Source organism: Etheostoma cragini, chromosome 7 (genome assembly GCF_013103735.1).
Source record: "Etheostoma cragini isolate CJK2018 chromosome 7, CSU_Ecrag_1.0, whole genome shotgun sequence".
In the NCBI taxonomy this organism is placed as follows: domain Eukaryota; kingdom Metazoa; phylum Chordata; class Actinopteri; order Perciformes; family Percidae; genus Etheostoma; species Etheostoma cragini.
The window spans coordinates 23,429,952-23,445,544 of record NC_048413.1 but is presented as its reverse complement, the minus strand read 5'-3'; the positions used below and the strand labels follow the sequence as shown (position 1 = coordinate 23,445,544).

Genomic DNA, 15,593 nt, shown 5'->3' with positions numbered 1-15,593 from the left:
CTGTTTGAAAGCATGAGTGCAAAATCCTGCAAGCTGCTCAAGTAGGAATCTCATTGAATCATTTAAAAACAACTCACTGTATGTAGCATTTCCATACCAATACTCTCACTATTCCATAATTCAAAACAGCAGATGGTGGAAGTTAAAGGCTGATGCAAAAATCACTTCAGAAAAAGGGCCTAAACAGAGCAGTAAAGTTTATTCTAGGGTTATGCATTGTGAACAAAAGGTTGGTCTACATAAGTGTTTGTCACCAAAGTGCATTTTGGGTTTCCTTACTCACAAAACATTTGCAAAGCCGATTGCTTTTATATTTTAAATTGTGCAATTGTTTGCTAGCTTGCCGTCTTCCTCTGCCTTTGCAGCAGAGGAAGACGACAAGTACTGGGCGGGGAGGCACTGGCCCGCCCACTTTTCTCACTGGCCCGTCCAGCCAAGTTTGATCAAAATACGTTTTGTCATGATATACACACACACTGTATATGTATGTAAAAAAAAAAACAAATAACAGAACTAGTTGTGTGTTTAATGTGTCTTGTCTTCTGATTAAAACAAAACAGTTTAAACCGTAGGATAAGTATCAAACAATTAGGAAGTCTTCGGTATGTGGGTGGTTGCTATGGTAGCAAGAGGCAGACTATCTGGGCTGCGTTCAGCAGCTAACGTTAGCTAGTTGGCTTTTTTACACAATGTACCATGGTGGATGTGTTAAGCAATGTACTGTTAAAAGTTACAGCGACGACAACGGCTTCTCTTTAAAGCGGTATGGACATTTTTCTTGGATGGAACACAGTGTAAATAAGGACGAGCTTTTCTGCAGCATGTGCATGCATTTCCCCAGCGGAGCTGACAGCCCGTCAGCAAGAAAGGAGGCCCTCAAAGAGGGAACATTAAGTCAAATGTGTTTCAAACTTCTTGTAACCTAATAGTAACCTTCCTATTTAGTCAGAAATGGTGAACACTAATGATGGCTTCTAGCTGAAAAGCGTTCTAAAAGCGTAGGTTATCTGTGAGTGACGTAGTTTTTAGTTTCCTTTGATCCTGACACTGCCGTGGACTCGATACACTGCCTAAGATTTGGCGCCTTGCTGGACACTTTTCATTATAACTTTCACAGATCAAACATCGCTTTGCTGAAAGTTGTCATTCTTTGATTTTCTTTTACTGCTGCTAGCACATGTGCTGCTCATGATCAGACCATTGTCATGCAGCAACATTGCTGTTATGAATGCTGTTTGGGTTCCTTTAGTTTGCCACGTGCAATAAAATGTTTAATTTTATAATAGTGCTGTGCAAGCCAATGCTGCTGGTTCTGCCGGTACCAATACATCAGAGCCTGAATAGGTTAAAATCAACAGGTTGTGTTCTATATTGTTGTGTACAAACCTTTACACTGAGCTTTGTTGGTTGAGTGTGTAGTCGACAGTACTGCTTTGCCGTTGTAAAGCAGTATATTTTGAAAAGGTAAATTTGTTGCTGGTTTTTTTCAGTTTGTCTTTTTTTTGCTACTTCTGTTTGTTTTTGTGAAAATGGCCCACTCACTTTTGTACTTGCCCCCCAAAATACTATTCTGCCTACACCACTGCTTTGCAGGCACACTTTTACGCTTCTCCACGTGTTATTTGCCACCCAACTGACAATTAGTGGAACACTGAAGCAGCAGGAATGTGTTTTAGATTAATGCAAACCAAATGGAAGTGCCACCAGTAGTTCAAAAAACTCCACTGGGCATCTTTAATTTTGGATGGATTTTGAAACTGCGCTGCCATGTTTTGTTCCCAATTGCAACAGTGAAGAGTTTTAAATGTTCTACCTTGGCAGCTAAAGTTTACGGATTATCATAGTTTTGAGAGCCATCTACCGCATGCGCCACACCGGCACAGGAATGCGCTTGAAACTATTAGAACCGATGGCAATAACATTAACATGTATATCATTACATCATCTAGGGGCCTCTGGTGTTTATTGAAGACAATTGAGGACTTAATTAAAAGAACGTTTCAAATCGTTAAAATACTCTTGGAACCAGAGACTTAGTTTACAACTTTCCTTTCTGAGAAAAGGCAGAAAACTTAATGCACAATGTGGTTTTTATTTGATGCTTTACAGTAACTGGATGACACAGAGGCTACCGCTGGTTCTTTTTGTTTATAGTAATCATAACACGGTATCACAGCTAAATGGATAATTGTATATAAAAGGAAACCTTGTGGCTAGCTGCAAGAAAGCCTAAGACATGGGAAAATGTCATTTTGTCAACAAGAAAACAAATTCTTCATCTGGAATAACAATTACAAGATTCCAGTCAGTGTGGCTGAACTTGTTCCAATATGTAACATAAAACTTAACTTTCACAATGCCAGTGTATGGAGTTCTGAGCTTTGCACTGTATTCCTGCAGTATGTTACAACCCAAGTAGCTAGTAAGTCTTAGACAGCACCGCGAGCAGCAATTCCTTCCACATGCACACAAACACCCTCTACTCTGAATTTCTCTCCACGCAACACTTTTTCCCCCGGTTCTGAGCATCAGCATGCAGAGAAATACCCATCAGTAATCCCCTGTTGCTCTGCTCTAGAAGTGCCTGGCTGCCCCATGGTAGTTATAGGTCGGACACACACTGACAGACACACACACACACACACACACACACACACACACTAAAGCTGAGCTAGCCACTAAAGCAGCCCAAGTGGGTGACAGAAATGCCAGTCTTTATCGCGCCCTGCAGTTTAACCCCTTCTAATCCCTTCAGAGTGGCGGAGCTTTATGGTCAATTCATACTCTTTCATGCTTTATATTCTCTCTTGCGCTCTGTAGCCTCAGGAGTAATCCCCACAGCAGCTGTGGCAGAACATCAGACACACATGTGAATTAGACTCATCATGCCCATGACATAAACACAACAAACACAAGTCCACATAGATACTTAGTCAGACAATACAGGGTGGCTAATGTAAAAGGACATCTGAATAGACGGTAGACTGATTGACTTGTTCTCCAAATGAGACTACAGATTATTTTGATTTTAAGATTATGGGAAGATATTTTAACTTCTTACGTAAAAAGACAACAGTTAACTGCAGCGGCCCGGATTCAAATCCGACCTGCTGCCCTTTGCTGTGTGTCATCCACAATGTCTCTCTCCTTCTCCTGTCTATCCACGGTCACTAATACAAAATGAAAATCCCCCAAAAAACAATCTTAAAAAAAGAATCAATATCAGTGCTGGCCTCAAAAATCCAGTATATGTCAGGCTCTTGTAACATTGCAAACACTGGCCACCTTAATGACACTCCAGCCACAACAAGTATGGATGTGTTAACTTGGTAAGACACTGTAACGTGTCTGGAGATAACTTTGATTTGATACTATAAATACAATTAAATTGATTTAACAAGATGAAACATGATGCAGGTCTATTAAGGTAGTAAATATGACCGGTAGCAAACAATGTGGGAATCAACCGTGAGCTACCAAGATGTTTTAGTGTGATTGTGTTTTCTCATATGTTCATAGGTGAACTTAAAGCTACAATGCGTAGTTTCTGTTGCCCCCCCGTTAGGAATTATAAGTAATGAAAAAAACACTGTTGGCACGTCCACATAGAAACAAGCCTTCCATTATCGCTAACGCGCCCATACCCCTCCTGCACACAGTTGCTAGTAGCCAAGGAGGACACTGAGCATAAAAAACATGGACTCTTCAGAAGAGGTAATTATCTTCACTCGAGCTTCTGCGCGAGCAAAGTCATTGGACGACGCCAGGTCCTGAACATAGCCATACTGAGAAATACAGAGAGAGTTGTGTGGTAACATACAGATGGGTATATAACTTTAAATGATTTAGTTTGTTATAGAGCTGAAACAATTATTTAGTTAATCGATTAATCAACTGGCAGAACGGTCAACGGTTTAAAAAAAATCAATTGCTGGTTTCAGATTCTCTCAAATATGGGGATTTTAGTGTTAGGATTATAAATTGTATATCATTATACACAACATTTTCATCATGTTTGACGACCAAATTGAGGTCGGGGCTGTTGGCCAATCAAAAACTAAAAATGTCAACTCGGGTTGTGATCGGCCTTTTTCATACATTTTCACAATCATAATAAATAATTAATAAATTACTATTAAACTATATATTTAAGAAATTGTTTTAAATTTAGAAAGTAATTATTGGTTGCAGGAATAGCTTATTAATTCAATTGTTTTTGTGTGATTGGTTTTATGTGAGAGACAAGTCTCCAAGGTAATTGTGACTAAACTCTCTGCATCTGATAAGTGTAAGAAAAGGACTCTCCTTATTGAACACATTATATCTCACACACACACACACACACACACACACACACACACACACACACACACACACACACACACACACACACACACACACACACACACACACACACACACACACACACACACACACACACACACACACACACACACACACACACACACACACACACACACACACACACACACACACACACACACACACTGACTTCTTAATAAAGCTCTACAGAAAGTGCAGGTATGCATGAACTGACTTTATAATAAAGCTCTACATAAGAAGAAAAATTGAGTTGAATTCCCCCGGGAGCAAACAGGGAAGTCAGTCAACTACATCAGCACACAGCGGGAAAATGAAATGTTGTGTTCAACACCCACATAAACTGTTCAGTTTCCTTGGTTTCACAAGAGGAAAGAATTTGAAACAGTGTGTGGAGAGGCGAAGCGTCTCACGCACGCACACACACACGCACGCACACAAACCCCATAGCTACACACAAAAACACACACACGCTCAAAGACAAACCCCATAGCTACACACAAAAACATGCTGACTTAAACACACACATAATATTTCACACAACCAATTTCATAAAACCACATACATAAACACTCAAACCCTCCCACCGCATACGCACAGGCAAACGCTGCCACACACACACACACACACGTACGTACACACAAGGACACACACACACAGCAAAGAAGTGTATGCCGTGAATGGCTCCATTTCTCTCATTAGGGAGAAGGAGCTGCCTGCAGCAAAGCCTCCTCTAGTCAGTCTGCTGAGATCTCTAAAACCAACAGCACTCGTCAGATAGAGAGGATTGGGGGGGGGGTAAACTGCACCTATGCTGCAAGAACATACAGTTACTGAATGAAAGAGAACGTGGAATCATAGGTACAAAGGACAGAAGGCACAGCAGATGCAGAGTTTCTTCAAGCTGATTGGTTTGACTTGTGTCTGTAGCACACACCATTTTGATTGATGCTTTTCTGGATTTTTAAGGAATATTGATGTGGCATGTGTCACATGCAATTAAAAAGAAATCTAGACATTTATTTAAACTGGGTAAAATCATGTTTGCTGTGTTAGATGATAATATTTAGGACAATATTTCAATATATAGCCGGTTCTACAGGATCGTCTCAACAATTTCTTGACAAAATCAAGGCTGAGAAAAGTCCAAGTGTGACCAGTTTCATAAGCTTACAATGACGATGTTAACGGGATGTTTAGCAGGTTTAATGTTTACCATTAGCTTAACTGTGCAAAATCTGATAAAATGTCAGCTATACCCATAACTCTGGCCTGGCTGAATGAAATTCTGAAAAACGGCAACTGCTGCTATATGATGAAAGACCTCAATTAACTAAAATCTTTAGTAATCTTTGAATTTAAAGACAGAACTTTTTCAAGTCTTTCAAACCCTCCTGGAAGTCCCAAAGGACAAGGAACAGTTGAAGGTGAGGCAGAGAGAGAATAAAGAGGCGAGTATAGCACACAATACTGTAGCTGTGGAGAAATAGAGATGGGCATAAAAACAGGAAACAATAGACAGCCCCATTAGGAAGAGGTTAGTGAGTAAATTCATCTCACTAGAAAAAGTGCTCCTGTTGTTGTGTCACTGCTGCTTCCACAAAACTCAACACATTATCTCCAATTTTGGTCCATTTGCAACCCCAAGCGTCTGTTAAAAGCTAAATTGCCTGTCTGCGTTGCCCTAAAACGGTTTCCCATGCATCACCACCCTATGAAGGGAGCAATCCGCGGGGCAATTTTAACGGCCAGGGAGTAGCCTGAACACCGCCGGTTTCAAATAGGAAACCTTAAGGTGCCTCAAATAGATTTCAACAGGTTTTCGGCCCAGTGGCTCACTTTGTTGTGGGGGATTGAGAAGCATTTACCATCACACTACACTGTTTCTGTGTCTTATCAGCCACATCTTTCTTTCAGAAGACAGAAGACAGGGGAATTAAAAGCTGGCTGCATTGCATACAAAGTCAAAAGCAGGACGGGCGACAGAGGTAGATGGGGCAGAACCCCGCTCTAGGAGGCTTAAACTAAGCGGAGAGAGTTCATTTCAACTAGAAGTTCATACATCACAACAAAGCAAAAGCCGCTACCTTCAAGCAGGAGTCAGACACCTTTACACTGCACTTCTCCCTCATCTGACAGTTTAGAGCAAAACGAATGTCACACGCCTGAGATGTTGGACCTCTCCGCACCAGAGGCCTGATTCCCCAGAGAGACATTGGTGGTGCTGAGGCGCAGTTTGGTGCAAAGTCAATTAAACAATCAATCAAATCTTCATGTGCTTAAGGAGACTGTTTAAGAATGCCAAAAAAAAACAAAAAAAAAAACACTCGGGACTGAGGTGTCCTTGAGCTAAAGCGCAGAACCTGGAAGCTCATGCCACACTTCTCATGATGGGAGCCAAGAGACACTGATCCTATCTCTCAAACACACACAGATGAAACCGCACAGACACCCCTCCCTCACACATCCAGGTTTGTGTTTGACTAAGCACTCAGCAAAATGAGATGAGCCTGTGTGTGTGTGTGAGATTGGGGGAGTGTCATTGTAATCACTGACTCAGCACATTTTTGCCCTGACTGTGACTCCTGTCATTTCACCGCAGTTCCCTCCCTCTCACACACGATCAATGGCACTGTCCGTTTACCTTGTGCATTTCTTTGGCTGGCTAACTGTTTCTGGTGGCAGCATGATGAAACACTCATACAGATGCTGTGTTTCCTGTTTGGAATTGTCGGTTTCTTTCCTTTTCTGGCTGAAATTGATGGATATGAATAATGTCTGGGCTCCTGGTGAGCTTTGTTTGGCACCACAGTGCGGGGAATGACTGAACTTTCGATTGTTGTATTTTTCCCAGCGGGTGAAATCAAACAGTAGAGTAAGCCCTAGCTTGGCATTGCACTGAAAGTGAAGTTACACTCTCTAGGATACTAAGAACAGATTATTGTTTATACGACAATAATAAAAAAATATTAAGCAATTTGTTTCTTTGAAAATGTCTCTCCAACGAAGGTCTTTTGGCAAATATTAAATATTAAATGTATGGTATGATACAAGATTACCACGGTGCTGCAGAGAAGGGTCTGACAAGTCCACACAGCATTCCGGGATTGGGAGGGAAATATGCGTTTTTTTATTGGCATTTCTTCAAACCAATCACAACTGGGCGGAAAACACGTACGTTCAAAAACTGTTTTAGGTTGTGCAACAGAAAACTCAGACTAGACAGAAAGTCAAGCGAGCTGTCTGGATTTACCCTGCAGAGATCTGAGGCGCCGTTAACCACAGTCCTCAGAAATCCACGGAGTCTGAAATGCCGACACAAAGAAAGCGGAAGGTGACGGCCAAAATTAAGGACATCTGGTGGAATTTCCGGCGGCAACTTAACCATCACAGAAGTACGGTGTCGTTGATACAGACGATAAGGGAAGAAACTCCATGCTCTGCCTCTAGCATCTACCTGTAGGCTCTGAGGAAGTTACCATGGTCACTCCCTGCTGCACCAAGCTTGGTCTATGTGGGGAGGGGGAAAAAAAAAAACAAAAAAAACATGTACATATTCCACACATAATCTAACAATGTGAGTTAGCTAACTGACGTATCCTTTTTTTTCAAACTAATCTGAGCCAAACAATGCCATTGTAGTTCCAAAAGACTGATTGTGTGCCATATTGTCCACACTGGAGATCAACAATCAGGTGGTCCTCACCTTACTGTGCTGTAGTGAGACCTGCTGTACTAGGGTAAGATGCTGTTTTAAGGAAAACCACAGAAGATTAAAAGCAGACTGATATACTTTGTAAAGAGTTAGGGCCTCGTCATTAAAACCGGCAAAGTCCATTTCATCAAGTGAGAGACCAAGTCACTCAAGTGTCTGTCTCCTTCAGCTCTTTTATTTTACCAACTTCCCTTTCTCTCCTTATTTCTTGATCTCCTCTGTCTTAAATCACTTCCAAAAAGACCAGGATTTGAATTAAACAGCCTTAACCTCAGTCCGTCTGGGTCTATCCATCCCTCTCCCTTCTCTGGGCCCTCTCATCTGAGTCAGTGTCAGGAATACCGCCCCTCTCTCTCTCTCTTTGGCTCGCTGGTTCCTGCTCCCTTTTCTCTCTTTTCTGTCTCATTTTCTTCCATCTCTCACTTTTTAAATCCTCGCCTGAGTTGTTTCTGCATGAGCTTTATTATCTTGACGTTCTGTTGCCTACTCTTCTCTTCTGTTCATTTATTTATGACATCCCTCTCAATAAAGGATAGAGTGGATATATTACTAGCAAGGGTCCCAGGTATTACTAGCATTTGTTAGATTGGATTACATGGTGGGTTAAAATATTAACAAATGCATTTTGTTCATTTTCAGTTGCATAATGTATGGCTAACAGAGGAAACCAAAAAAACAAGAACCTTGCCCAATAGTTTGTGAAAGACCCTTCATTGTCTTGTGGATATTTCCTGATCCTATTGGTTTTAATTTAAATTGTACTATTTGCAACTCTACAGTTGTTTACCTAAATATTGCCCAAAAGTGGGAGAGAAATGTAGCATCCATCATTACTTTTCCTTTTGACCTTCTCACCCCTCCAACATTCCAATTTCTTGAGCCTCTTTCATTCCATCTATTGTCCCCCTCCGTCAGTAAGCCCTACCAGCAAGCCCAGATAGCAGAGCACTCTATATTACCACTTTCACCCACCCCTCGCCTCCGCAGGCCTTATTTATCCCTCCTCTCTCCACTTTGGTGCCCAAAAATCCTCCAATCTTCATTTTCTCCCCCCACCTCTCTCTCTCTCTTTAAGGTGTCCAGGTCAAGTACGACATTTTCATAGTTCATCTTAACAGGCTGTGACGCAAGAGTGGTTTCCAGAGTCTCTCTTTTTGCTCAAATATCTGTTGTTAGCTAGCCAGCCAAAGGTAGTCCCGCCCACAACCTTTGAGGTTGGGAAGGTCGTTTTGGACTAGATACGTTGTGGAGAAACTATGCTCAAACCTGTGCTGTACGGACCAATCAAATTATTAGGGTGGGCTGTATACGATGATGTACAGATGAATAGTAAAGTAGTCAACCACAACACCAAAGAGCGCTTGAATTGGTTTACAACAAAGACGGCTGCATATGGAGAATTGGTATGTGTAGATCCCACCATTGCGCTGGTTATAGAAGATATCGACAGCGCATTTGTTTTTAAAGAGGAATAGAGAATCCCCAATCAAGGCAATTGTCGCTCGGGAAGATGTTTTTATCGTCTTTCCTACAGGATTCGGCAAAAGATCAACATTCATCACATACTCCGTTGCTCTTACTGGTTGTAGGTCCATCCAATTAAGTGCAGAGGCGTTTTCTTTCCTGGTTCAGTTCAAACACGCCCCATAATCACAGCCCAATGGAGCCGTATCAGACTCATATTCTGACTAGGAAATGAGTACGGCGACATCAGGCTGCTGGTTAGCCACAGAAAGTGCTCTGTTCAAACGACTTCATAAAACACCATTGAGCAATGAGCAAGGGCTCCACATTAAGCAAGCAGGACTCTTCTGAGTTAAATCTTTGACTTGTCTTGTTCCATTGGTCTCATTTGGTGCAAAGCAACAGCCATCAGCTTGCTTGTTAAAGATAAGCCTGAAGTGTTCAGTTTGTGTAAATTCTGACTTCCAAACATGCAAATAGTTTTACTCTCTCTGAGACGGCAAAGGAGCGTACCCTAACACAGAAGCTTCACCTCAAAGTGCTTTACATGGGCTCGCCTGGGGGAGAAATCCAGAGGAAGAAGACAAACGTATTCCTCTCAGAAACCCATTCAGTGTAGTTTTTGATTATTTTTTTCCTCTATTATAACATTGTACAAGGCAGCCTTCCTGGTGCTATGAGGCCAAAAGTAAGAGTTGTCAGCACAGCCACAGCTGGCATTGTTCTTAAAACATAAGAGGGTGTGATGCCTAGTATACCTTGCTGTATCGCCTTATCCTTCCCTCTGTACACCTTTCCCTCTTGTTTTTCTCCTCCCCATGGCCTGAGGAAATTGTTTCTACATGAATGTTATTGTTCACCACGTGTCTATTCCTCCTCAACAGATGTTACTGTGCCCAGGTTTTGATTTTGGTACCTGCTTAACATGCAACAAATCTATGAGATAAAATACAGACATACATAGGACTGGGTATCATTACAAAATGTTGGATACCGTGACTTTGATGATAAATACCAATTTTACAAAAAAAAAAAAAAGAATTACAACATTACACGTCACAGCACAAATCTTTTTATTTATTTTTTAGCTCATACTACTTGAGCCCCGTGCATAACAGTTTTTCCTGTCTGCCTCTACGATGTGAAACAGCCAATCACCAGCATCAGATCTTGGGGTGGTGATGGCACAGAGGACGCAGGGGTTATGACACTTGACTTTGGTGTGGGAGACCTGGGTTTGAGTCCCACTGCGATACATCAACCAATGTGTCCCTGAGCAAGACACTTAACCCCTAGTTGCTCCAGAGGCGTGCGACCTCTGACATATATAGCAATTGTGAGTGCCTTTGGATTAAAGTGTCAGCTAAGTGACGCGTGATGTAATCATGCTAACTGGCTCACTGACGCTGATTAGATTTACTCCTCAGGTATTGATAGACAAGGCATTTTTCGATACAATTTGATACAGTTTGGTCAGTGCCTAAAAAGTAATGAAAAACAAGAACCGAGCACTCTGACCGTGGCCCAGCACTATGTACACACACAAAGAGAGAAGGAGGGGGAAGGGAAGATGTCTGAGTGTGTGTTTTTTTGTCTAAGAAATATGGGAACATGCTGGTCAGACTGAGGCACAGGAAACAGACAAGTTCAGTAATGCAGGTTTGTTTGGCTACACGACACACACACACAAAATTTTGCAGCCTCAACTGTTCAGACAGCACAGAACATAAGGAAGAAATTGGCCTTTTGGGACAACAAACAAAAGCTGCAGCAGCAGAAGAAAATGGGTTGCTGAAATTCTTTTAATTGCTGACAAAACAACAGAATTATCCTTGCTCACACTAGGATAGGAAATGACTCCCCCACACACCCACAAGACGTTGGTCACGCTTCAAAATACCGAACGCGAGTCCTATTTTGAATTGGGAAAGCAAGTGTTTGCAATCATGCTACCTCCGTCTGGCGGTAACCTGTCACATCTGTGCGAGGTTGGAGCGTCTCTTCCCCTTACAAGAGAAGCTATTTCAATCTGCCTGCCCCGTTTGATCTGCCTTGGCCTTTACTGCATCAAAAAGGTGTCGGGAACTTAAAAGTGCCATTGCTTCATCTGTCTCACCACTTCTCTCTCGCTCTCTTTTGCTCTCATCCTCTTCCTCTGTCTATTCTGTTCAGACAGAAATTGAGAGTTGTACACATGCCGTCATTGGCTCATCAGAGAAAAGAGGCACACAAAAAAAACTACTGTAGTATCACCAAAACTCATGAGGTGAAGCAGCTCCATATCAATAAGTTACGTTATTCGTCTGATTTGAATTGCTTCTCCATCACGTCCACTTTCCTTCCAGTCAGGGTTCAAGACATTCACAAATTCTTACTTTATCCAATCACCTTTCTGCCCGCGTTCCTTAAGCCAATTGGCTGTTGGCTGCTACCTATTAAATATCATTGTGACATTCAGACGTCCATCGACACCACTATCTTCAGATCAGGCAGACGTACCCACTGGCTTTACTCCACCGCCATCACCAGCATCTATACTTGGAGGGAGTGCTATCCTCTCTCTTATCTTCCTGAGCCTATCTTTAACAATTATTTCATTTTTAAACAAACTGATGCTTTTCTAATAAATATTGGTATCATTTTAAAATGATCTCTCCTTTTTTTGAAATGACTGACAGTGACTGATATAGCCAGCAGAGGGAGAGAAAATCAACACCTTTTGGCAATAATCGAGTGTGTAACCTTGTAGAAAGGTTTCACTGATAAACCTTCATATAACATCTGTCATATTTTCAATAGTGGAAATCTATCACTGTTATTTGATCTACATGCCGCTCTGAGCTAATCAGTTAAATTGCCTTTCCAAAAGCAGTTACACCAACTGGTGTATGTGGGGATTCAAACTGGTATTTTGCCATGTAATATCAGCTTACTTGGCAGTGTATAGTCATCAGCAGCTCAATAGGCGAGAGCGGGGCTCCGACGCGGCTGGGTCGGTGCTTCAGCTCCCGCTGGGGCCGCCCATACAGCATTTAAATGTGGACTCTAAAAGGCATTAGGAATACAAAACCTCAGCTAAATGTATTCCATTCCATCCTATGCACATTCTAGAATGGCAAAGCCTTCCTCTGGGTGTAGAATGAGTTAAAACCTCTTTATCAATCTGTTTTATTGTCATTCTATTGCCATCTCTCCTCCTCGGTTTATTTATGACAGGCACTTAAGGTATGAAGCGGCTCGGCGAAGAGGGACCGCAGGGTGCATCGCCGATCTGTAGATCTCCGCTCAGCCGGGGTCTAAGGCGCTGAGGTTTGAGAGCACCGACACAACCCACAACCATTTGCACTCCCTGTGGGGGTTGGCGTGTCCCCCCCCCCCCCCCAGCTCCAGAAGGATAAGACTTCAGTCAACAGTAAATAAAGTCACATCCATGAACACAGAATGAAGCTACTCACCAGAAATACCCCTTATAAAAAAAAGTAGTCAAATTTTATTCAATTAATCTTAAAAAAGGAAGCTACAGTTTCAATAATAACAGCAACGCTTTGGAATATTATGAATATGTATATAACCGGTTAAATCCCAGAAAAATCACATCAAATTCTCATAAAACATCAATGTAAATACTGTAGTTACAGGCACTCTACTGTATAATACCACATCCATCATCATTTATGAGTACCACAAACACACATATCACTTCTTATAAAAAAACGTACGTGTAGTCTTAGCCATTGGAGGTAAGTTTTTTTAAACAGCAAGAACATGTGACTGAATATCACAGTAACTGGTATCATCTTAGAACTTCCTTTAAATGTTACTGAACACTGGTGACAGTGCCCACAGAATGTCAGGAATACATAGAAAGGGTGATGCATAGAGCGTGAAGAAAGGATGATCTTCTCCAAGAACAAATTAATAATAAAAGACTCCCAAGAATAAACTAGGTAATTAGGTTACAGGCAGCTCAAAGCACATGCGGCACCGCTGTCGCCGGAGTTTGATTCTGACTCATTTCGGGCTCAAACCTCTAAATACACTGCAATCGCGGGTGTAACAGGATCTAATACGTTCCACAGTCATCATGTCACGATAACCATGCATGCCGTCACATTAAATGTCACGCCTCAGCCCCAAAGTGAAGGTGATGTTCAGGGTTTCATCCTTATCAATGTGTCCCAGCACAGGCACATCATGACAGACACACACACACACACACACTTGAGAGGGGGACAAGTCTTTCTTCTGTGAACATCTCTTTGCATCTCCTCTTTGCATCACCTCTCCCTCAAACACACACACACACAAGTTCACCCTGGAGAAAGATATGAAGGGAGAGAAAAGAAGATGAGAGACACACACACAAAGATTTTTTTTCTATGTGCTTTGGCAGCCAAACCGGTGGCTTGGCGCCCGTAGTCTCTCTAAACCAGCCCGTCTGCCTCACCTACGCATTTCAAGTCAAAAATTCATAAGGTGACACAAAACTGTCAGAGCATGTTGATGCGACTCCAAAATGATGAAGCTGCGTGCGTGCGTGCGTGGATGAGGGGCGCACGCGCACCCGCACACACACACACACACACACACACACAGGTCAACTAAACAAACAAGCGCACATTCTCTCTCACACACACACACACACACACACACACACACACACACACACACAGAACGCAAAGATTGTTTTCAAGTTCAATTCGTGTCTTAAGCGCGTACAATGGTACTCATTCATACAGGGTTCAATCCTATTTTTAAGCCCAGAATCAAAATAAAGCACAACAGCTACAAATTCAAAACTGACCTCACTTCACCATCGCGACAACATTCCGATTTGACATGTCCCAGACATTTGAGCTAAGGCATGTGGGAGATAAATCACCCCCGGGGAGCTTACACACCAACAGCCTGTTCATACTGCACTTTGCATCCAAAGTCCGCAATTCCTTGTCGGTGAAGTAAGGCAATCCTTTAACAACTTGACCGATTCCAAGAAGAAAAAAAGCAAACTGTTCAGTCATTTCGGTGATGGATCATCCGCAACCTCCTAGTGCGTCAGGCTGCTTCACCCCGGTTGCGCAAAACCAAAACAAGCCATGCGATGTTTTGAAGCGCAACATAATTAATCTACTAAAGATGGATTTCTCCCGCAGCACAGATGCTCCATGTGTGCTCGTGTTAGAGATCGGCGGAGGGTACAGGACGGCAAGGAGAGGAAAAGGGTAGAGTTGGAGAAGGAGACGGAGACGGAGAAGGAGAAGTCGAGAAATGTAGGATGAAGGAAAAAGAATGAAGCTCTATGACGAAAAGAGAGATGATTAACAACCACAAAAAGTTTGGCTGTACTTACTGATCAAACCGCCGTTTGCGTTCGTCCTGCTTGGCATTTTTTTTAGGATGTCGGAGTTGCAGAGGAAGACATTTCCAATCCCGGCGGGGTTGTCCGACAGCAGCAGCAGCACCGGTTCCGAAGCTCAGCTTTGCAGTTCCGTGCGCACAGGAGAACAGCGCTCAGCATGAATGAGAGGAGAGCTGCGGTTAGACTCCGGCATCCCCTTGGTTGTGGAGAGAGAGAGAGAACGAGAGAGAGAGAGAGAGAGAGAGAGAGAGAGAGAGGTGGATGGGGAGAGAGAGAGAGAGAGAGAGAGAGAGAGAGAGAGAGAGAGAGAGAGACGTTAGTGACATGAGTCCGCCCCCTGGCTGCGTAAGTGCGTAACAGCGGATCACCAGACGCACCGCTCCATGGTGCGCATAGGTGGCAGCATCGGACCCGATACAGGCCGCGGTACCGTGTCCGCTCATGCTCCTTGTATACACGAGGCTCATCCATGTTAAAAGGTTGATAAAGGTTGTATTACTGGAATCATTCCTCTGATAAAAGGCTGCTTCTATCCACATTGATTGATTGATTCTTGTCATCTACTCTGCATTACTGTGCATGCTGTCTCACAGTGTGTGTGTGTTTTTCTATGTTTGTTTCTTTCCAGTGATTGTGTGTATGTATGTGTTCCTGCAGAGTGACTGCACGTCTGTACTTCAGTTTTCTGTGAGCATTTATGTGTGTGTCTATTCA

At 42.6% G+C, this 15,593-nt stretch overlaps 1 protein-coding gene across 2 annotated transcripts in view; it reads right to left on the bottom strand.

Annotated features, from left to right (window-relative positions):
* The window catches only part of plxna1a (plexin A1a), a 239,102-nt gene extending 224,030 nt beyond the window's left edge, over positions 1 to 15,072 (bottom strand). For both annotated transcript variants that reach the window (XM_034875903.1, XM_034875904.1), the window contains exon 1: positions 14,871 to 15,072. The gene's annotated coding sequence lies outside the window, so the exon portion shown is untranslated. The remainder of the gene's footprint in view (positions 1 to 14,870) is intronic.
* Positions 15,073 to 15,593: the final 521 nt, after the last annotated feature.